The sequence below is a fragment of the Cavia porcellus genome, unplaced genomic scaffold (genome assembly GCF_034190915.1).
Source record: "Cavia porcellus strain 051 isolate PalLab524CR breed Dunkin Hartley unplaced genomic scaffold, mCavPor4.1 scaffold_8, whole genome shotgun sequence".
Lineage (NCBI taxonomy): Eukaryota > Metazoa > Chordata > Mammalia > Rodentia > Caviidae > Cavia > Cavia porcellus.
In genome coordinates, this window is record NW_026947491.1 from 92,263,662 (window position 1) to 92,285,919 (window position 22,258).

Sequence of the window (22,258 nt, forward strand, 5' to 3'; positions counted from 1 at the left end):
CCGCCCACACGGCGCTCGGCGCAGGCGCCCCGCCCCGCCCGGGGGCGCTGCTGATGTGGCCCCGGACAACCTAGCGCCGGGCGTCCCGCCCGCACCTCGCCGGGGCGCTTCCTGGAGGAGGATGAGGTGGGCTTCCCGGGCTCCCCGGCTCGGCCGCGCGCCCCCTCGCGCCGAGCGTAATTCACTGGGTTTCCTGCTGCCCGGCGGTGGCCGTGCTGGGAGCCCAGGGGACGGATCGGAGGATGCTGCCAGGGCCAGCTTTGCTCTCTGCCCACCCTTTCCGGTTAAAGCTAGGCAGGACGAGCTCTGGCCCTTCCAGATGGCTTCGCCTAAGGTTAGCCATCGCATTACAGCATGGGCCTGAGGGCGCACGCCCGGAATCCCGGCCCTGCGGAGGCTGAAGCAGGAAGATCATGGTGAGTTCAGTAAACTGAAGACCAGCCTGAACGACGAGGCTTGCTCAAAAAGACCAAGTAAATAAATAACCAACCTGAACTACAAATAAATGAAATACAGATACATGCATACCCATAGTGATGCAGGAGAAATACGACTCCCACCTGGTAGGTTTCTGCTCTAGGTCCTAACAGCAAGCTAAAATTCAAAATGGGATCTCACTAACGCTACAGTTCCTTCTAGCTGAAACTTTATTTTACCTGCTGAGAAAGGAGATAGTTTCAATTGTTGTGACAGGGAACTAGACTCCACTTTCATCCTTACACAAAAAGAGGTAATCTGATCTTGATCAACTAGTGTTCTGTTGTGCGCCTGGCTCAGTCCAGGGGACTAGGACAGTGTCTTTGAAATGACCGATCTGCTTGTGTCTTGTTCCTGTTTTCTCCGGCCCTTCTGAGCCTGCCAGCCAGTCCTCCCCTCCGCTCACTGGAGCGCTCTGCTTTGTGGAAGGAAGTGTTCCCCAATTCTGTAATCAGAAAAGAAAGCCTAAAATCGTAAAGTTAAATAGTTACACTTTTGCCCCAGACAAGGAAATCAGTTTGAAATGTATTTTCAGCTGGTATTTTGTACCTCCCGTTTTTTGACTCAGAATTCTTAGGAAATAATTAGCTGATTTTGGAAGCTTGCGTAAATTCCGATCAAGAGGTAGTCCTGCGTCGGTGTAGGTGGTTTTTCAAGATTTCGACACAAAGCACAGGCCAAAAAAGTCAGCCTCTCTCAGTTCCAAGATTTCTCCCGTTTTTGTCTTTCTTTCTTTTTTCCTTTTTTGCTATTCAGTAGAATTCAATGCAATGATCAAAGTGTTTTATAAACGACATTGCCCAATAGTATGCATTAGTCATCTGTGGCTATTCAGTACTTGAAATGTGGCTGTTGCAACTCCAATTTTAAGGTTTTAAAAATTTTCTTCTTATATAGAAAAAAAATTTCATACCAAAAGAATAGGAGAATAACAATAGTACATTGCATGTTGCTGTCTTTAAAACAGTTGCTCAGGATAAAAGATATGGGCATAAGGATTTTTCCAGTCAGCACTGGCACAGACTTTCCTTTTCAGTGAACTGAGATACTGACAATATAACTGATTTGCATTTTTTCCTTTTTCCTCCTGTGCTTTCCCCTTTCATCCATACTAGTTCCTTTTTCTTTCTTTCTTTCTTTTTTTTCTTTCTTTTATCGGTACCAGGGATCGAACTCATGACCGCCTGGTTGCAAGGCAGGTGCTTATGCCACTGAGCTAAATCTCCAGCCCCGACTAGTTCCTTTTTCCTCCTGAACAATTTCTTCCCATTTCACAATATCTATTGTACATTTTAGACCTTATTTACTCTTTCAGTTTCTCACACCAGGGAGACAATATGATGTTTACACATGTGAGTCTGATTTATTTCACTTATGAATATGGTCTCAAGTAGCATCCATTTACGTATAAAAGTATCAAGTTTATTATGGCTGAATAGTATTCCATTGTATAAAAAATACCACATCTTTTTGATGGGCATCTGGGTTGTTTCCAAGATTTAGCTGCTACCAATTGTGCTGCTAAAACATTAATGTACATACATTGCTGTGGTATGGGGCTTTTAATTCTTCTGGGAAGATACCCAGAAGGGGAAAGCTGTGTCAAATGGGACCTCCAATCCTAGTTCTTTGTGGGATCTCCAAACTGATTCACACTTTTCAGATGCAGAAATACAAATGACAAATAAATATATTAACCCACGCAGGCCTTTCTATGTGCCAAGTGACGCATCAGCTGGCCGACTGCCATGAGGTTCAGTTGCAAAGACCTCACCATTTGGCCTGTCTTGCCACTCCCATAATCCCCCTTTTTATTGCTGTGCACCAAGAAACCAAAGAAACCAGGATGACCTGGATCCAAGGCCATTGTCAGGGTGTGGGATCCGTCAGCAAGCTTATCAAGATCCTCAGAAAATTTACCCCATTCTTCCCGTGCATTGTTGAACAATCAGACTAGAAAAGGGCCCTGAACTTGGATGGTAGCATCTGCTCTTGTTCCTTCTCAAAGAGGTCTCGTGGTGGCTGGAGTAGATGTGGAGCTCCCTGAGGCCAGGTCCCCATGGCAGGCAGACCGGAGCTAGGTCGGTGTGGGCACAGGGTGTGGTCCTTCCCCAGGGGCACTAATGCTTCAAGTTGGTAAGGAGCTCACCTATGGGGATCGGGCACTGATGTCTTCAGCAGAATCCATTGCTGAGAGGGGTTGGTTCTAGGGCAAAGCCCAGCCTTCTGGTAGAAGGTTGAGAAAATACAACACAAGACACTCCTGACCATTTTTCCCCGCCTCTTACAAACAGGGAGTCAGGTGGGATGGAAGATGTGTGCCCCATGATGGGTCTGTGGGCAGGAGGAGTAAATGAGGTCACGGCAACCTTGCAGGGCATCCCTTGGGTAGGTTCTCCAGCCCTTTGGCCCCAGGGTGCCTCCAGTAAAGCCAAGCTCCTTGGGATTAGGTCAAGGCAACCTTTTAGTGTGTTCCCTGGGTCAGTCCCTGGTCTGTTTCCCTGGGGCATCCCCTGGTAAAACCAAAATCCTAGCATGCTGGACATCTCTGGCCTTGTGCAGGCACCAGTGCTGCTTCAATGGGACCTTTGGATCTTACCCCCTGTCCACTGTCTCCAGGATGATGGGTCTGGAGCCGGATTCCCTATAGGCTGGACATCTCAAGCCAGGTATGAAATCACCTAACATGGTAGTATGCTTTCCCTCAATAAAAACCTGATAATTTCCTGTGCACAGTTACCTCTTGGGGACCCTGGTTGACAGAGATGAGTAATTGGGCCAAGGCTAGTGGCCTGTGGGTCGGAACGTTTCCCCTCAACCATGGTAAACTGGACAGGTGGAGCTTGCTTACGTGCAGAGGTGTGGAAGGTCTTGTGGGTGAGGATCCCGGCAGACGGCAGTGTAAGACCTGGAGGTAGGACATATCCCCAGGAAGACAGGCCACACTGCTCGAGAAGGCCGTCGGAGCTGCTCTGAGCTTAGGAGAAGTGGCGTTTTGAACCCCACTGCCACCAGTAGCCCAGGCAGGACCTAGTTTTAAAACGTGAGCTCTTTACAGGACCCCACCCCTCCCTAGTCCCTTCCTCTGTCCCCAACTCCCCTGCACCCTCGCTAGCTCATGCTACCAAAGGGCCAGAAACTTGACAGTGAAAAGTCAGTTGGCAGTTACACATTGCATAGCAATCTAGAGCCCAAAGTATCCTAATAAAACCAGAACCCAGTGGGAGGGAGGAGCAAGAGAGGAAGGATTAAAGCAGCATATTCCTGTGGGGGCTTCCAAGTGGCCCCAGGACTCAGGAGGGGGGCAGACAGCTAAGAAGGCCTGAAGCAGCACCCTTCCTGGAGAGCTGTGGGCCGTCAAACAGCGGTCACACCTGCCCCGCTCATGGGGGACGTTAGACCCCTGTCCCTCACAACTGCATCAGAAGAAAAGAAAGAAAGGATTGAGTTTTCTGGCAGATGAAAGCCTGAGGATCTAGGCTCTCTCGGGGATGAGAGGAAGCAGCAAAACAAACCTGAGGGCTCCGAGCAAGCCGGGATACTTTACCAGGTCCCTGAGCAGTGACAGCTGTTTCCCAGCGGCTGAGTCTGCAGGGCTTAGCACAAGATCACAGCCGCCCAGCAGGGGGAGCCGGCGCCAGGCAGGCTGAGCCTGTGCTCCTGGGGCAGGGGAGATGTCACAGGAGCCCTTTAGAGGACCCACCTCGGGTCGGCTAAGGTGATGTGGACACACAAGGGCGTATGCTGTGGAGATCGCTTTCTCTGGTGTGACCCGGAGACCGGGGCTGCCCGCTGGGGCTCAGGGTGAGCCTTCCCGTGTACTTGTGGAAGAAAGACACTGGCTAGGCCTTGCCCTTATTGTAAGTCTTCCAGGACAAGCAAGAGTGTCAGAGGCCCGTCTGCCCCAGACGGGTGGGTGACGGGCCAGAGTGAGGGTGCCACTGTCCCAGATTGAACCGTGGGCTCTTTGTATTTCTGGTCAAAGGAGCAGGGACCTCAGATTCTTCCGGGCTGGTGTGGATAAGCACTCGTTCTCTGGGGTCTTGGGAGACCCTAGCCACTGGAGAGGAATCCCAACCACAGCCCAGGTCCACGGTCATCTTGCCGTTAAGGACTTGTCAGTCACCACGTATTGTGGTCAGTGGCTACAAGGAGAACAACTATATACAGGACACAGAATTTTAATACTATTTTATGATGGTCACCCAGAGTTAAATACAAGAAAGTGCAGGAAATCTGTCCACAGCACTAAAGACCTAGAAAATTCAGCAGATGGCCTGGATCCCACAACAATGTCCTGCATGAGTCCAGCTGAAGATTTAGAGCCCGTGATAGTGCCTCCCACAAGTCCAGCTGGAAGTCTAGAGCCCATGACAATGACTCATGCAAGTCTGTTTCATGGATCTGCACTGGGAAGGCCCAAAGGTCAGCAGTGGAGCTAGAAAGTTTGTGCCAGTGGGGTGAAGGAGCTGTGCCAGTAGGTTAAGGGGAGCCGAGAAGCAACACTCAAAATAAGGGTCCCCTGGAAAGTACCACAGCCAAACTCAGCGACAAAGAGGTCCCCAGCTCCTCTGACAATGAGAACAGTCGAGTACATGCCAGGGAGCCAGCGTGACAGGCTTCTCCTGGAGATTAAACAGCACACATCTTCCCGTCCGGAGTCAGGGAGTGATGCGTAAGGAGCAGAGCTCCCCAAGGTGAACCGCAGCCACTCTCAGCAACAAGGTCCTGAGCTCCTCTGATGATAATAGCCGAATCCATATTGGGGGAGCCAGCCTGGTGGAGCTCCTCCAGGAGAACCGATGGCTCCAAACAGCAACACTTAGGAGAACCCCCCACACCACACTCTTCCCCTTCACGTCTCCCTTCATGCTGGCAGCTTTCCTCGGTGGTCATCTACCTTCAGCACCAGGCCGATTTAATTCAGCTGGTGTTAAGCTGACCATCAGTTTTTAACCCGTAACACGCTTCCCAGATAGAGCACAGGGATTAGTCATATGCTGTCTGGGGAAAGATTTTCAACCAAACTACATTCTTATCTTATCTTTATTTTTATCTTAATCTTTATCTTTCTTTATCTTTATCTTTATCTTATCTTATCTTATCCTATCTTATCTTGAAGCAGTATTTTCCCTAAATGCCTTGACTTTTTACCCCCTTCATTCATTCAAGCCCCAAAGGAAGTAATCATAGCCTGACTCATTAAGTACATAAAAATAAATGGTGTGTTAATGGTTGAGTCCAGAAACTTCATGTGAGAGTTACCACCCTTCACTGTCCAGTGTTGTTTCAAGACTGGAATTCCCTTTATATCTGTGCAGCTGGACAGAGCCCAGCCTGTGTGTACTAATGTCGAGTCATCCCCCCAATCTGGTCAGCTTTGCCTGCAGGACGGATTCCAAACCCAGCCCACTGTGTGACCGCCACTGCCTCGGAGTCTCTGGTCGCTTTATCCATAATTTCCCTTTGTGATTGAAGGTGCCGACAGCTAACGTTTCCCCGTTACTTAGCCAATCCCAGGCTTCCTCTGGGGCTTCATGTGAACATGGACTCATTTTGTTTTCTTTGCCATCCCCGGACATCCGGTCCTGCCGTGGAGCTGTAGCAGGGGCTTTGGAACTTACGCACACGGACATGTCTGCACCTCTTTGGGGAGAGACAAAAATTAAAATATCATTTCTCTATTGATGCTCCTCCCCACCACTTACCACAGTGCCTGTCGAGGAACAACCCATTTTAGAATTTTCCTTGAGACAGCGTCTCATTGTGTAGCCCAGGCTGGCCTCAAACTCATGGCAATCTTCAGCCTCCCAAGTGCTGGGATTACAGGCATGTGTCACCAGGCCTGGCTGAGTTTCCCATTCTACGAAGGTGTATACTTAGATGTGTTAACTCACCTGCTGTTGGGACACGATAATCAATGCCCAGAACCTAAAGGAGGAGAGGATTAAACGTGCTCACCATTTCTGAGGATTCAGTCCATGGTCAGCAGGCTCCAGGGCAGGAACATCGTGGCGGAAGGGAGAGGCAGCACAGAGCTGCTCAGTTCATGGCAGCCAGGAAGCAGAGCAAGGGGCAGCACAGAGAGGAAGGGGTGAGGGCCAGAGCTAGTCCCCAAGCCACACCTCATGGCCCACCAGACAGACTAGTGTGACTAGTGTGATCGCTCATTGGCCTGGCCAGAGCACACTGACACTGTGTGTGCCACGGAACCAATGACGGGGTCCAAAACTGGAATATGCAGGCTTGTGTGGAAGAGGGGACAGAGGGCACGGGAAAGAGGGTGGCGATTTCAGACAGAGGAACAGTATCGGGCCGTCTGCAGCCACCAGTGCTTCATTCACTTGGTCAGAGAAATTCAAACTGTGAGTGGTGGAGCTGTGGGGTGATTCCACTCATCACCCCATCAGTCCCACAACACACCCTAAAATGGCACCCTGAACTATGAAGCCATAACATGTCTGTGTTCAGTTACCCGGTGTTGAATGTGGACTTTCCAGGAGTTCATACCGTTCCTGGAAAGTGTCGGAGAAGAATATATGCAGGAAATAATCAATTTTGGAATTGTGTAGTGCAGTCCTGCAGCTTTGGGAACTTAGCAGAGGGTTGGGATTTTTAAGCAAAAGAGACTTGAGAAGCTTATTATTACTATTTCGTAGAGAAGTGTTTTCAGGAGTCACGGGTTTTCGATTTGTGAACCTAAATGTTGATACACAACATTTTCTCTCCGTGGTGTGAGACCACATTCAGAACTTACTCCCACGTGTGGGCCAGGCAGATGAAAAGCTCAGAAGAGACCAGGAATGCTGCTTTCAATACTGAAACCATTACAGGCCTTGAGCAAAGTTTTAAAAAGGACAACCACGCTTACTCTTCAATGAATACAGTGAAATTATGTCCTTGTCACCTGCAGAGAAGAGCGAGAGCTTTGCCACTTTATTTCCGAGGATCGGTTTCCGTAGCGTGAGCTCAGGGTTCTGTCCAGGGACGCGGTCACCGTGCACTTAAGGCCTTGTCACGCCTCCCACGTAGGGCACAGGGATTTAGTCACGGGGTCACAGGAGGGCTGTCCATCTCATGCTGCCTCTGCTATCCTGAGGCATGATTGCCTTGAATGGGCTACCTGCTTCTTCATTCCCTCCAGCCCAAGACAGGTCATCATGGTCTGATGCATTAAATCATGTGTTAAGGCTGTGTGTGGTTAGGTCCGTCAACTTCCTGCAGAGATGATGCATATCTTGTTTTGACTGTGCACTAGAATTCCCGCCCAACCCACATCCAGTCAGCCCTGCCTGTGGAACGCGTGGGAGACAGCTCCAGTGACTCCCTTTGAACCTAAAACAATTACTGTGACTTTGAATACTTGGAGACTTATTTTTTTATACTGATATGCAAAAGGCTGGCTAGGATATTTCCTTTTCTCTTCAATTGGCTCTAAGCATTACAAATAAAGCTTGCCAGCTGGGTGTAGTGGCTCATGCCTGTAATCCCAGCACTCGGGAGGCTGAGGCAGGAGGATCTTTGTGAGTTGGTGACCAGCCTGGGCTACAAAGTGAGCTCAAGGCCAGCCTGAACTGCACAGCGAGACCCTGTCTCAGAAAGACAAAAAAAAGAAAGAAAGAAAGAAAGAAACAAACAAACAAACAAATAAGGCCAGCCAAGGTGTGAATATGCAAAACCTATAGCCAACAGACAGTCCTGTTTCCCATCATGGTGTTCTCTACAATACAGGATTGAGCTGCAAAACGTTAGAACTCCAGGAATGTCAACTGGGTAGAGGCGAAAAGATAGGCCCCCCCCAACAATTCCACTGCTACCTTAATTGGATTATATAAGTTGATCCTTCTGCATATCCTTATCTCTGCAGTTTACAGAGATGCCACCTTGCATCCGGCCACCCAGCTCAAGTTACTCACATGATTCCCGCCATCCTCACGTCACTCATCCCTGAGCCACCCCCTTCTTCCAAGACAATAAATGCTGGGAGAGGTCTAGGATCAGGGCCTTTGTCTGCATGTCCTTACGTGATTGGGTTTAGGTCCCCTTGGCTGCCCTTAACCTGGAACAGGTCTCGGTGTCTTTACTCTCGCCGTGGGTTGCTTTGGAGGTGGTAGATTGGAATTAACCTGCTGGGATTCCAATGATGTCTCAGTGAGATTACAAATATAACTTTTTGGGTTGTGAGGAAAACTAGAAACGGGATTACAATATTTGGATGACTGAACGGGATATTTGGGGTTACAATAGAACAGACCCCGGCTCAGCCTCGCGGACAGCTCCATTGCCCGTAGCCCTGGTCTCCCCTCCACCTCTGGCAGGAGTTTCCAAGCTTCTGCTCCTTCCTCTCTCTGTGTGCGGCCACCGTCTGGAGCCAGGAACCTTCCCATCACGTTTGTGGACTTGGGGTCCCTTCCCAGGGCCAAGGTCCTGCCACCAGCTCCGAGTTGGCCCTTGTCTCCTGCAGAGCCTCTGCGGCCCCAGATCTGGAGTCATCACTCATGGCTGCAGGACCGTGGGCTCCTGCAGTTCCCACAGCTCCTTAAATAGCATTATTGGATTTGCTTCTACCACTTAAAAAGATGAAAACCATTTTAGTTCACAAAAGCTGAGAGCAGGCGGGGTCTGACCTTAGACTGCTACTCGCTGGCTCCACCCGGAGCTGTGAGCTGTAGGAGGCAGGATCGTGTACTGTCTGCTTTGCTGTTGGGTCTCTAGTGCCCAGCACGGCGGGGCCTGACTTGTGTTACTACTGCATGAGTGCTGGTGAGTGTGACCTGTGTGTACACAATGAGGCTGGAGGACACTTGTGCTGACTTTGGCAAATGCAGGACATCACTGTGCAGGACCCTGGCCACTGAAAGGGCAAAAGAGACAGTTTGTGCCAAAGCATTTCTCCTCCACGCATGTGGGGTCTGAACCCAGAGGCTTGAGCACTCTGGCCAATGCCGTGCCAGTGAGATGGTCCCGGCCCTCTGCTTAAAATTGTATTTAAAAAAAAGAAATTGTATTTTGAGACCAGCACTTCCTAAGTTGCTAAGGCTGCCCTATAATTTATGACCTTCCTGCCTCAGCCTCCTGAGTAGCTGGGATTGTAGGCATGAGCCACTGTGCGTGGCTTTGAGAAACATCTTTGCCCTTCATGTTTCCGTATGTCAGCAGAACAGTAATTGTTCCCTGTGTGATCTTATTACAACTTTATTGAGGACTGCCCTAAAATAGATTTCTCATTTGGTACTTTCTGTAGGTTGATGGCTTATTTGGGATGAATCAGGCAGATTAAAAAGAAGCAGATGGTTCAGAAGAGAGCTCCAAGACATATTTTCGGAGGACAGTTCAGAGTCCCCGGGGAAGTCCCCACGTTGCCTGTGACATCCTCGGGGCTGACCTGAAGCTTCCTGACTCAGCAGGAGGAAAAGGCAAGAATGAAATTTTGGACAGTGGAGCAACTGAAAATGAGGAACAGTGAATAAATGATGTAAAAAACAAAAACAAAACCCAAGTGAGTCACACCGGCTCGTTCTGTGAAAAAGACCGCAGTTTGCAGTGTTTTGCATTTCTGGTATCAACAGTGCCTCTCTTGTGTTAAAGACAAAAATTCAGACCAGTCCAACAGTTTGAGGAAAGAACAATGCATCAGGTGGGCAGGCTGGCCATGGAGAGGGCTGGAGATGTACTGTGCAGTGAGGGGTGAAATCCTTTCGAGCTGATCAGGGAAATCAAGCGCAGAAATAACGTGCTGCGTTTCGGGGAAGGTTCTGCCTTGGCGCAGATGGTCTGGCCCAGGGGCCGGGCTGGCTGCAGCTTGGTTGGTTGTGTGTGGCTCAAACCCAGCTATTTGTTACCAAAATACACTCCTATTTCAACTGTCTAAGCCTTTTTTCTTGGCGAGTCAAGTTATGCACTGTAATTATATATCCTTCTTTAAGTTTGCTGCAGCAGGGGCCTCTAGTCTGTTCTTTCTTCGCCTGTGGTCCCTAAGACTGTCCGGAGTATCTGTACGTCCTTCTGTCCGTTGCTGTAGAGGAAGCCGGGTTGCAGTGTAGGAGACACGGAGGCAGAAGTGAAACATCTCACTGGCTCCTACAAGTGTGTGTTTCTGCACAGATGAGTCTCTCTCACAGCCCAGCCTCTCTCGGTGACTATTTCAGTGTTTCCTGTGAAGTTAACCTCTCAATTCCCACTCAGAGCGGCCTGTTGTGGTGTAAACGTCCCGTCCACGCCCCATTACTCTCTTCACATTACTGGGTGGCCCCTGAGCCCCTCACTCTGCCCCCCGGGGAAGCAGATGATTGAACCCTTCCCGAGACACAGCCGGACTTCTGGGGCAGCAGGCTTGAAGGGCTCATCACAGACCTGTTAGGCACTGCTGCCTCGGACCAGTGCTGATAGAAGCTGCTCCCTCTACAGGACTGTGATCTGAAGTCCATGCTGAGAGACACAGGGGCAGGTGACGGCATGCGGCTGCTCCTCAGGGGCCCAGGTGTCACCGCTGCTCCCCAGGTTCTCACTGCAGCCCTGAGACCTCTGCCCTGGGGGGGAGCAGCTCCTGGCTCCCTGTCCTGTGCCATGAGGGGACATGGTGTGGCCAGCAGCTATCACTTCTCCCCCAAATGGCCCCGGACCGCTGGCCTCAGTGTCCTCCCTGGTGGTCTGGACCCGGTCTCCCCCAGGCCACTAGGACATGAGTACAGCTCGGCTGTCAGCGTGGTGCCTGTCCTCAGTTCCTGGCACGCAGACCTCATGGCTGCCTTTTAAAGACAGGGCATGGGCACTGCGCTGTGGCTCGGATCAGGGGTCCGGGCCTAGTGTCCATCCCGCTTCTCTGCAAGTCTCAGTAAGCTGTAATGAGCAAAGCCAGGCCTGCCCGAGAGCCCCAACCGCTTGGCTTCATTGTGCCATTTTTAAACAGATGAGCCAGCTGCCAACCAAACAGTCTCAAGATCTCTACTACAACAGCTGTCAACAAAACAGACCCCTTGCCCGCAGGACAGCTCAGCTGTCCTAGATCCCCAAACCTACTGGCCAATCAGCAGACCTGGATATGATCCAGCCACAGGCCTGCAGATGCCATATAAGCAGTGCTACGCTCACAATTCTGGGGTGAGTCTAGGGGCTCCCTGCAGTGTGCTGACCCCCCCTCGCTGCAGCACAGCGTCTGGTAAAGACTCACAATTTATTTCTTGGGTTGTATGGGGTCAAAAGATCTTGTAAATCTACTCAGGAGTCCTGTGACTACTCAGGAGCAGCATGGACAGATAGATCACTTTAACAGAAAGAGCAGTGCACCCGAAGGGACCCAGAGACAGCAGCCAGCAGTGACCAAGCGCAGCGAGCAGCAGGGCCTCCTGATGGCATCTAGCACGAGCCAGCGTCACGCTATGGCAGAAGAGACCAGCAGCTGCCTTTGTTAACAGAGGGCACCTGACGGGTCAGGCCACTGCAGATCTGAACTGTGCCAGTCCTGATTTCCACCATAATGGAGCAAAGAACCCAAAATTGGCATTCGATGAAGCAACCCTGCCCAGCCTGTTGGAACACGAGCTGGCTGAAGCATCGTGACCTTCGACTGAACATGCTCAGCAAAGCCCTCTCTCTACAGCGGTGATGAGTGGATCGTAGGCAAGCCTCCCGGACCCCAGCCTCTTCTCCTGTGTCTGCAGATGCTGCTCTGGGAGACATCCCCACTTGTGGGTCTGCTAGGCCTGAAACGATCCTTATTCTTAGTCCCCTGGCTGTGTTTACAGGCTTTGCACTAACCAGGGGCAAAGCTGTTGTTTGCGTGTGTATCGTGGTGCCCTGATGGGGAGAACTTTTCTTACAAAGTGCAGGAATTTCCTCAGTTGCCAACAGTAGCAGGAGCACCAGCGGTATCCTGGGCTCGCCCTCCTACACTGCTGAGGGGGGCTGGACAGGGAGGGAGGCCAGCTCTCCACTGCCTTCATGCTTTGCAGGCTCCGTGTTCATGGACTGATGAGCTGTGCTTGGTCATCAAGCTGGGTAAAACTCCTGATAACCAGGAGTGAAGGACTGAGGTCAGGAAGGCCCTCACGAGGGTCAGTGAGGTGTCTGAGAGGCGCCTGTCCTGGATGATGCTGAGGGAGAAGAACATTGCCTAACACGTCCCTCTGTCATGACCTGAGGAACCCAGCGCTGGTGCCCTCCTGCCTCCACCAAGGCTGCCTAGGCAGCTGCACTTGCACAAGCCATGTCTCTCATCCATTCGGGGCCTAAAGGGCTGACTCGGAGGGAGGGAGGTTCATGCATGTAAGGAGTGATTTGGGGAGAGGCCAGGACCATTGCTTTTATCCCTGAAATCCAGACCCAACAGGCCAAGGACACCCCTCACGGGAACCCCCCCATTTCTATAGAAATGGGTGGGGCTGTCAATCAAACAACTGCTGCTCCTGCCCTTGGTCAGAGCTGTCACGGTGATGACAGCTGAGGCCACCCTGGATCCCCCTCAGTCTCGCTCCCAGGGAGATACATCCCTTGGTGGAAGCTCGTGTCTCTGCCCTGGAAGCTCTCTAGGAAACCCCGCCTCCCTCGGTCACTGCTTTGTAAGTCCCAAAGCAGAGCCACAAGATGCAGGGAATTACACGCACATGGACCCCTCTCTCTCTCCCGTACCCCTCTGCCGAGTGACAGGGCTCACTCGCAGGCTCTACTGCTGTGCTGCAGTCCTGGCCTGGCACGCCCCTGTGCCAGAATTCTTGCTGCAGGGAGCACAGGTGAGGGGTTGCACTGGGAAAGATCTGGGGCCACTAAGGACACTATGGGCCCTGAGAGCTGAGATTGGACAGGGCAGCGAGAGTCCAGAGTGACCAGACCCCAGCACCCTGCAGTGACCTGCAGAGGCCACGGAGGAGCCCGGAGAGGCAGGGAAGCCACGAAAACGCTGCCGTGAGCTGCCACTGCAACGAGCCGTGCAGCCGCTGAGGAGCTGAGGGGTTAGTGAGGGGAACCAGGAGCCGCACCCCCAAGGGCAGTAACCAAAGGGCACTGGCAATGGAAGAGCGGCTCTCTGGAGCGTAAGCGCTCAAAGCCCACAGCCTTGGACGTCAAGCTGCACCTCTTGACTTCAACCCAAACTGAGCAAACTGGGAAAACCAGTGACTGGGCAACCGGTGACGGAAGCATGTTAAAGCAGGGCGCACCCCCTCTTCGAGCTGATCTAGAGCAATCTGCCCATCTCCATAGCCTGACCCGTTCTCTACCTGTGCAGCTCTGTTGGTCTTTATAGGAACCATGATCCTTCAAATGCGCAGGCTCAGAATGTGCCCTTCGTGGGAATACATGTGAGCCTCCCCCGTTAGACCCCTGCACTTCCTGTGCTTGGAGAACACACGGAGGAGTGGCACTGCTGCCAGCCCAAGGGGATGCGCTCTGACCGGCAGCTGTCACACTCTCCTCTGATGCCCCTCAACTCCCTGGGGGAGCCTGGTACAACCAGCCCTGGAATCTTCATCTGCCCTTGGGGTTGCTTCGTGGTCACCGTCCTTGCTGAAGCTTTGCTAACAGCCCTGTGGCCCTACCCCTGCCCCCGCTCCAGGCACTGCTGCTGCCTCTCTGCGGTACTCTGCAAAACCACCCTGACAGGACAGAGATCAGGGGAGCAGTGGGGCCCTTCTCAGTATCCTTGAAACCCCCAAACTCCAGTGGGCTCCGATCAACAGATCAGCCCTCCTCCTGAACAGTCCATGAAAGTGGGGGCTGGCTGATCTCAGCACCACTATTCTCCCAGAGACCCAGCGGCTGTTGATTGAGCTACATCTTCTCCCAAGATTCCAGGAGTCTGTCTCGACTGCAGCAGAGATGAGCTCAGACCAGTTCCAGAGGGCACCATGACAGGCTTCTCCTGGGACCAGACATGGACCTGCAAAGTGTGTGAGGCTGTGGCTGCGGGCTGCTGCTGTTTGCACAGGAGCCCCCTCCACAGTCACCTTTGCAGTACTGACCATCCAGCCCCAATCAGTGGCACAGAACAGGTCCAAAGAAAGCCTCATGGGGGTGGCTCCATTAATCTGCTTGTCATTCATGTCTTGGGTGACCTGGGCTTAGCGAGTCCTGTGAATGTACTCGTAATTTTTAATTTGGGCAGAGGTTGTATTAGAAAGAACCAGATCATTAGGGGCTGCTTGACCTAAGAAGTTTGAGGGACCAGTGTTAGGGACCAGCAGTGAGCCACGAAGAACAGTGCTGGCCAGTGGCAGGAACAGGCAGCATGTGACCCATGCCATCAGTGGTGACTAAAGGTGTCACCTAGCAGGACAGGCAGCCCAAGATGGAGACCTACAGAGAGACCCAGAGGAGCAGGGAAGCTGCCAGAAGAGTCCTAGAGAGTCACAGAGGGGGCTGTGAGCCTCCAAGGCTGTCACACTCAGGGATACAGCACTGCGGGCTAAAGGCCACTGGCACCAGGAGCCAGAGCCGTGAGCACGGCGGCACCTTGCCAATTGGTGATTTCTATCTCAAACCCACGGAGGCTGCACAACAAATGCTGCTCCGGAAGCCATCCCCGCTGCTCTGCACAACCTCCCTGTCCTTACAGCTCTGGCTGTTGTCCCTGGCTCTGCTCCCACCAGGCCAGACCCACTGTGCTCGGTCCCAGGACTGCACAGCTTCCTCTGACTTCCCAGCCCCACCTCCACATCTTCCCCCAGGAGGCACAGGACAGCAGGACTGGCTCCAAATCCCAGCGAGGCGAGAAGAGAGGGCCCACAGGGCCGCCTGAAGGCATCAACCAGACGCTGTGGCCGATACGAGGAGCAGGAAACAACAGGATGGAGAGAAAGGACAAAGCCCAGAAGACAAGGTTCATCAGCTCCGCGAACTCGGAGCCACTTAACTTCTCAGCTCTCTGTCCTGGGACATCATCAGGTCCATGCCAGAGCAACGCTAAAAGAGTCAGATTTTACCAAGGGAAGGGAGCAACCTGGTCAGACTTATACTTCGGCTTAAATTGGACTCTTGGTGGGTTCTGATTTGGGGGATTTTGTTTTCTTGCTTTCATTTCTTCTGGGACTGCTTTCAGGAAGAGTGAGGAGAAAGCCTAAAGCAACAGTCACCACTCGCTCTTACTTTCCTAATATCTCACGAGATCACACTGGGTTTCCTGCCACCTAGAGAGCCCTAGGGTTTGCAAGATGAGGTTTTACTTAGGTCCTGATTGGATGCACCCTCCCGTACCATCCACCACGCTGCATTTAAACTCAGCCCTGCTCCTTGCTCAGCCCTCTCCCCCCTCCCAAGTCACCTCCCCTCCCCGACCTTTCCGCTGAACAAACCCTAGCAGCTACCACGCATCGCTTGTGCTTCTGAAGTCCCCTTCCTGGCACTCTTAGACTATCTACATGGAACACGTGCCTATATGTGACTCAGTTTCCGTTGACCTGGAGGGTTAACCCCACCACGGTTAGCACAGGGGGCTCCAGCACTGTGCCCCCCCCCCAGAGCTTCAGCTAGATGCAGCTCCCTTCCGCTTTCTCTCTTTCCACTGCATCCCCTGCCTCTTCTTCCTTCTTTGCATCCCCACAAATAATTTCTCCTCTTCCCTCCACTCTAAGTGCAGAAATAGGAGCAGCCGAACCCCGTCTCCCTCCTTCCCTCCAATCCCTGTCGCCCTTCCTTGTTCCCTTCATTTCCTCCCCCTCTCTTCTCCCCTCTTCCTGGAGAGACCAGCCTAGTGTCATCACTGCTGGGTTAGGGAAGAGCTGGACTCTTGGGTGGCCTTCACGCAGGTGCTGACTCACAGGAGGCTCTGCGGATGCTGACAGCACAGCCGTGCTCTCCCGACTCACCGAGTCTCATAAGCCGAGTGGGCTCAGGACATAACGACACCGAATCACACCCAGCCCCACAGGGGTATCACACGGAGAAAGTCACTTACCGAAGGGATCTCCACAGCGACAGAGCTTTCTACCATGATGATCTACAGCTGCCAACACAAAAGTAAGAATCGCAGTAGCAAACAAAACAAGGCCTTGACATTCCAACGCTCCAAACACTGATCTCTCAGCCCTGGAGCTGACGGATTTCCAGGAAAAAACTCCAAAGGCAAATGGTTAAAATGTCTAAAGAGATCAAAAGTGAGACAAATTTTTGAAACGGAATGAAACCGAAATCTTGTCAATAAAAAGAAAAAAGCTGAAAGATTGGACAGTAAACGTGACGCGTCAGAACACAGAGCACCAGGACTTGCGGAGAAGCTCGATGCAGCAGAGCGTGTACCTAGCAGTCCGAGGGAAAACCAACCAGGAGACGGCCCGAGCCCCCGGAGGGCTGTGCAAAGCCAACCGATGGCATTTGAGACAGGCGAGAGAATAAACCTGGGGGAACGGGAACCACATTCACCAAATTTATTTCTAAATCCAGAGAATAAGATACATGACTCGGTAAATGAGACACTAGTTCACCTAATGGACACAACCAGGAGAAAACTTCAAGACATATCGGTCAAGGTTCTGAGAACAGAAATTGAAAACAAGGAGAATACTAAAAGGAGAAAATGCCAAATAACTTGTAAAGGAAAACCTATCAGAATAATAGCACTGCTGGTGGGAATATACACCACTAAGACCGCATTAGAAGCCCACACGGAGCTTTCCCCAGGAGTTACATAAATAAAAATGAAGCCTGAGCACACCTGCAATGCTAGCACTCTGGGAGACTGAGGCAGGAGGACGGCAGGTTAAGCCTCAACCTTGGCCACTTTGGTGACTTAGGGGGCCGCTAACTCAGAAATAAAAACAAAACGATAAGAATAATGAACAACAAGAAAACCTACGGACTGGAATTCCATCGACCCAGCCGTCCCTCTCCTAGACACGGTCCTGAAAGTTTAAACAGCTTGCTGGACCAGTGTTCATGGCAGAGCAGTAAACAGTCACACCGCTCCGGAGGCAGCTCGGTGCCCATCCACAGGTGAGGGGAGGAAGAAAACGTGGTACCCGCACACAGCTCATCCAGCACGGAGGAGGAATGAGATCAAGTTACTTCCAGGGGAATGGATGCACCCTGAAGCCAAAGGGTAAGACAAAAGTCAGAAACAGAAGGTTAAACATGTAAGGGTTTCTCTGGTGTGGGACCTCCACGTACAATTAAAGGAAGGAAATAAAGGCAGACAACATGAAGCAGGTGCAGGGAACCACCAAAGGGAAGGGGCACTGCTGACCAAAGTGGTACCCATGTGCCGACCTCCAAAGCAAATGTAAACACCAAGAAATACAGACATATACGGAGGAATTCAGAGAGGAAAATACCCATGTCCAGGGGGAAACATAATAGTGATGCTCTTTTGGTGAAAAAATTTTTTCCTCTTAAAAAATCTCTTCCTCAATGAATCCATTTTGATGGTGACAAATATATTTAACTTTATAAGAATAAATAACCAAGGTTTATTTATCTCAGGGTACTAGAAGACACACTGTTGACTCAAATTTTGGCATTAAAATAAATTTGATGTTTCTGAAATCCACACTGAAGAAAGACACCATCAGATTCACGCATCACGATGCCCAAACCTCAGCTTTCAAAACAGAATCTCTGCGGCCCCAGAACAAAGATCAGGGTTCATTTGGCAAATGCCGAAAGTCTACAAATCGCTGTTCTTTAAAAGCCAGCTTTAGCTTCTCTTAGAAGCACCGAGTATCTAATAATTTATGATGCATGAGCACAAGGTCCTTCCCTGGAGGCTGGCTCCAGGATTCTGAGTTCCCACAGCATCCCTCCGCACCTAAGTGTGGTTTGAGAGTGTGGTGTTTCTTTTTATTTATGTATTTAGATTGATACATACTTGAACAAACTTATGGGATACAAGCTGTTGTTGTGATAACTGTAATCATTATATAAGGATCAAATAAGGATAATTAACCTATGGTATTTATTATTTCTTTCAAGTGAAACTTTCAAAATCTAGGTATTCTGAAATAACTATTTGCTCACTGGCGCCCCCTACTGTACAAACCATAGGGAAGGAAGTGGAAGCCCAGGACATAACTTGATTCAGGAAGAAAAAAAATCTTTAAGAGCTGAAATGGAGTATTTTTACACTCCATTTCTCAGCCAAACAAAAGCAGATGAGCTTCAACCAATCCCGGACCCCAGTGGACCAGGGCTAATGCCTCGCAGTAACTAACGGAGTTATTTGTGTGCTTGATTTTCTGCTTCAGGTGAGACCGTGCTGCTGGGCCACACAGCAGAGCTCTCTGAGCCCCTGCCCACTGTGAGCGCTGCTGAGTCATGAACCGTTCCTTGCTCAGGCTCAGGCTTGTCTAAAGCTTCTCTGTTAACAGGAAAGAGCGCTGTAGCAGCAGAGCTGAAAACATCCAGAGCCTCACTCTTTTTCACACAATAAGCGGGAAGGACTCACACAATTCTCTTTAGATTATTTATTTACTTGTGGATTCCAGTTGCTGGACTCTTCAGAACTTCAGTGTGACCTTTTCTATCTTCTAAATTAAGAGGCTTCGTGTCATCCGTGGTGAATGCACCAGCGATGCTCCTCCTCATGCTGGGACTCTGAACTGTCGCTCTGTCCTGTCTTGGGAACTGTCCTCTTCTTTGGAATCCGCTGTTTCATCTGAAAGGAAGCCACATCCTGCAAAAATTACAAGTGAGAAGTCTATTTCAGGGCAGTCCTCAAAAAAAGCTGTAACAGGGCAACATGGGGACCATGATGCTCAGCACAAACACTGCAGCACAAAGAGAAAAGTGTGTTTGGAAGGCGAGCACGTAGTAATCCCAGCTACGCAGAAGGCGGAGGCAGGAAGATCACAGGCTGGCTCTGCACAGCCGAGTACTTGATAGCAAGCTGAAGACGGGGCTCAACCCCCACATGAAAGGTGGAGAAATGTTTCTGACACGAGTTCACCCTTACTATCTGAATTTCCCTATAACTCACCACGTTGAAAGAAGCGAAGCATGCATTGCATAACTTGGCCAAGGGTCCCATCAGTGGTTTAAATATCAGAGCAACAAGGAGGGGAGTGACTTCACTTGGTCTCATACCACGGAGAGACCACGCAGGGCATCACCACGTATACCATGACCCAGGGAAAACACTTCTCACTTGCACAGTAATAATAAGCCTCTTCCACTTAAAAAGTCTCCACCCGCTTCTCAATTCCCCAAGCTGCAGAACTATGCCATTTGGAAATTATTTCCCAAACATTTTATTTGTGCTCCTCTTGCATCCCCAGAACTTTAGCTTCCTGGAAGAGCTTGCATTCAACAAAGAACTGAACACAGAGGCCAGATGACTGCACAGTTCAGCGCACCTGTCTCTCCGTCTGCACGGTAGGACTGGAGAGGCTGTGAGTAGACTCCCAACTGGCCCTGACCCTCCGAATCCCCTGCCCAAGTTAATGAGGCCGTGCTGGACCCTGGTGCTTGTTCTTCTGACAACATGACCTTGACTCCTTTTAAGCCCGAGCCACTCTTAGTCATTCTGGTCCCTCTTCACCCCTGTACTCACACATGCCAACACTGGCCCTCATCATGAGTGCCACAGCACACACGGACACAATTCTCTGACCAGCAAATACAGCTAAGTGGCTTGGAGAACTGCTGAAACAGAGCTCATCTATTGGCGTGAATGACTAAATGACCGACAGGCCCACTGCTTGTGAGCTGGGGATGGGATCAAGCAGCTGACTGGGGCAGCTTGGGAAGCAGCCCTCCTGCCCAGGAGCCGTGAGGGCAGAGCGCCTGCATCAGGCAGCTGAGGCTACTGTCTCTGGGTTCTTCTCACCAATAAAATGACCCAACACCATTTCTTTCATTGTATTACCTCCTGGGTTCACTCCTCTGAAATTGAATCGGAACTGATTCACTTCATTTTGGCACACTGAGCCTGGCAGTGAGGTGCAGTATCAACTTGATGAGCCTTGGGATCTGGCCAGGGATCGATTAAGCACACCTGGGTGTCCCCCAGGAGATGTGACCTTAGGGACTAGGCTAGCCCCTCACCCCTTGCTCTCTGGTGCGGTCCCCCTGCTCAGCTTCCTGGGTGTCGTGAACCCTGCAGCTTTGTTCTTCCCCCCCTTCCTCCGTGATGTTCCTGCTCTGGAGCCAGTGACGACATACTGAACCCACAGAAACCGTGAGCCAAGTCACACCTCTCCTCCTTTAAGCTGTGCGCATGGTTATTGTATTGGGCAATAGAAAAGCTGAATCACCTAATTTTACTCATCTATAAAAGAGGAGTGGTCATTGACAGGCATTGTGGGACATCAACAAGGAAAGGATAATTTCTGTATCTCTCAAAAGAGAGGCAGCATCTAACCATGCACATGATAGATCCTCCTAGGTTGTGAAGCCACTGTGATGGCAACACTGTAAATGACTAAGACGTCTACAGCACAGAAGAAGAAAAGAAACGAGATCACTTTCATGAAGCCCTGAGCAATGTGTCACAGGCTAAACCGTGAGTAAACACCAGCACTCATCCCTTTTAGACACAAGGAAGGGAAGGAAACCCCTGAAAGCATCAGGGGTTTGCCTGCACCTCAGACCCCATCTGTTACCCCAGGCAGAGGCGCTTGTTGTGCTTTTGTTTTAGCCAATGAATGAAGCGGGTTAGGACAAAGGCCAGCGTGCAGCCTGAGACAGGAGCCTGGAGAGCTGCCTTCATCACTTGCTCCTCTCCGGGCACAATATGTGACACCCACAACCTCCAGCAGGAAAGGTTTGCTCTGGCTCACACTGTACAGGTTTCAGTGTGCAGGATGCAGCAGAATATAATAATGGTTAACTGAAGCCAGAAATGGGTGCGGCCTGTGTAAAATGGGGCAAATTATGTACTTATTTGAGCACGTGATTCTTCATTTCTTAAAACATTTTTCCTTCAGAAAAGACACCCGGCCCTCACAGCCGCCATTGGGAAGTTCTGTGTCGGGGCCCCTCATGTCCTGCTCTGGTGGAGCCCACTCCCCAGCACGAGCACCCCGAGAACAGGGCTTCACCCCAAGGCCGCGTGCACCCCTTCTGGCTCCTAGCTCTCTGGTGGGCAAACCCTGCATATCTAGCACTGCAGGAGAACCAGGCACTGAGTGCTTAGTACTCAGCACAGTGAAGGCAGCAGCGTCAAGAGCAGAGAGGAAGCCGAGCTGCTCAGGTGCACACCCCAGCCTGGCTACTCCTCAGATCTGCAGAAAGCTGCACGTCTGTGTGACACCGTGCCTCAGTTTCCCCACCTGCAGAGTGCAGGCCATGACAGAGCCCTGGCAGGGGCGTGAGGGCTACGTCTGTCATTTGTCACCACGATGGTGGCTCCGGGGACCCCGGGGTTCTCACCGAGCCTGTCCTTCAAGATCCTGTCTGAGGCCCCGGAACAAGTCCTCTGCTGCGTCTTCCTGCTCCCTAAATTCTACAGATGTGCTCCAGCTCCTGGCAGGGGACCTCGCAGAAAGTGGGACCCACTAACCTTTGCCATCGCCCGGTCTCACCTCCTCGGCTGTCGCCCGCTGTCTGCAGCTCTTTGCACACTAGGGCTCCCACACGTTCCTCCATCAGGACCAGCTGCAGCAGGAAAATCCTGGACTTCGAGCCCCCTTCCCAGAGATGAGGCCCAGGGACTAGTCATCAGAGGCTCCGCCCAGGGGGCGAGTCCGAGAGCGCGATTGGAGGAAACAGAGTTGGGGGCGGAGCGCAGTACAATCCAAGAGTCAGGCCGAGGGTGGACGGCGTCCGGGTGCGAGTTTCGGCTGGGGGCGGGGTCCTGGCCTGGGCCTAGGTTTCCCAGGAGAGCTGTTTCCGCATTGCACGTCATTCATTGCTGCAGGGA

The 22,258-nt window shown here is 51.3% G+C and overlaps 1 long non-coding RNA gene across 1 annotated transcript; it reads left to right on the forward strand.

Moving 5' to 3' along the window:
- The first annotated feature begins 8 nt into the window (after nt 1-8).
- LOC111757732 (uncharacterized) lies at nt 9-10,348 on the forward strand. Its single transcript, XR_002792018.2, has 2 exons — nt 9-416; nt 9,722-10,348. It is a non-coding gene; the product is annotated as an uncharacterized LOC111757732 (long non-coding RNA).
- Nucleotides 10,349-22,258: the final 11,910 nt, after the last annotated feature.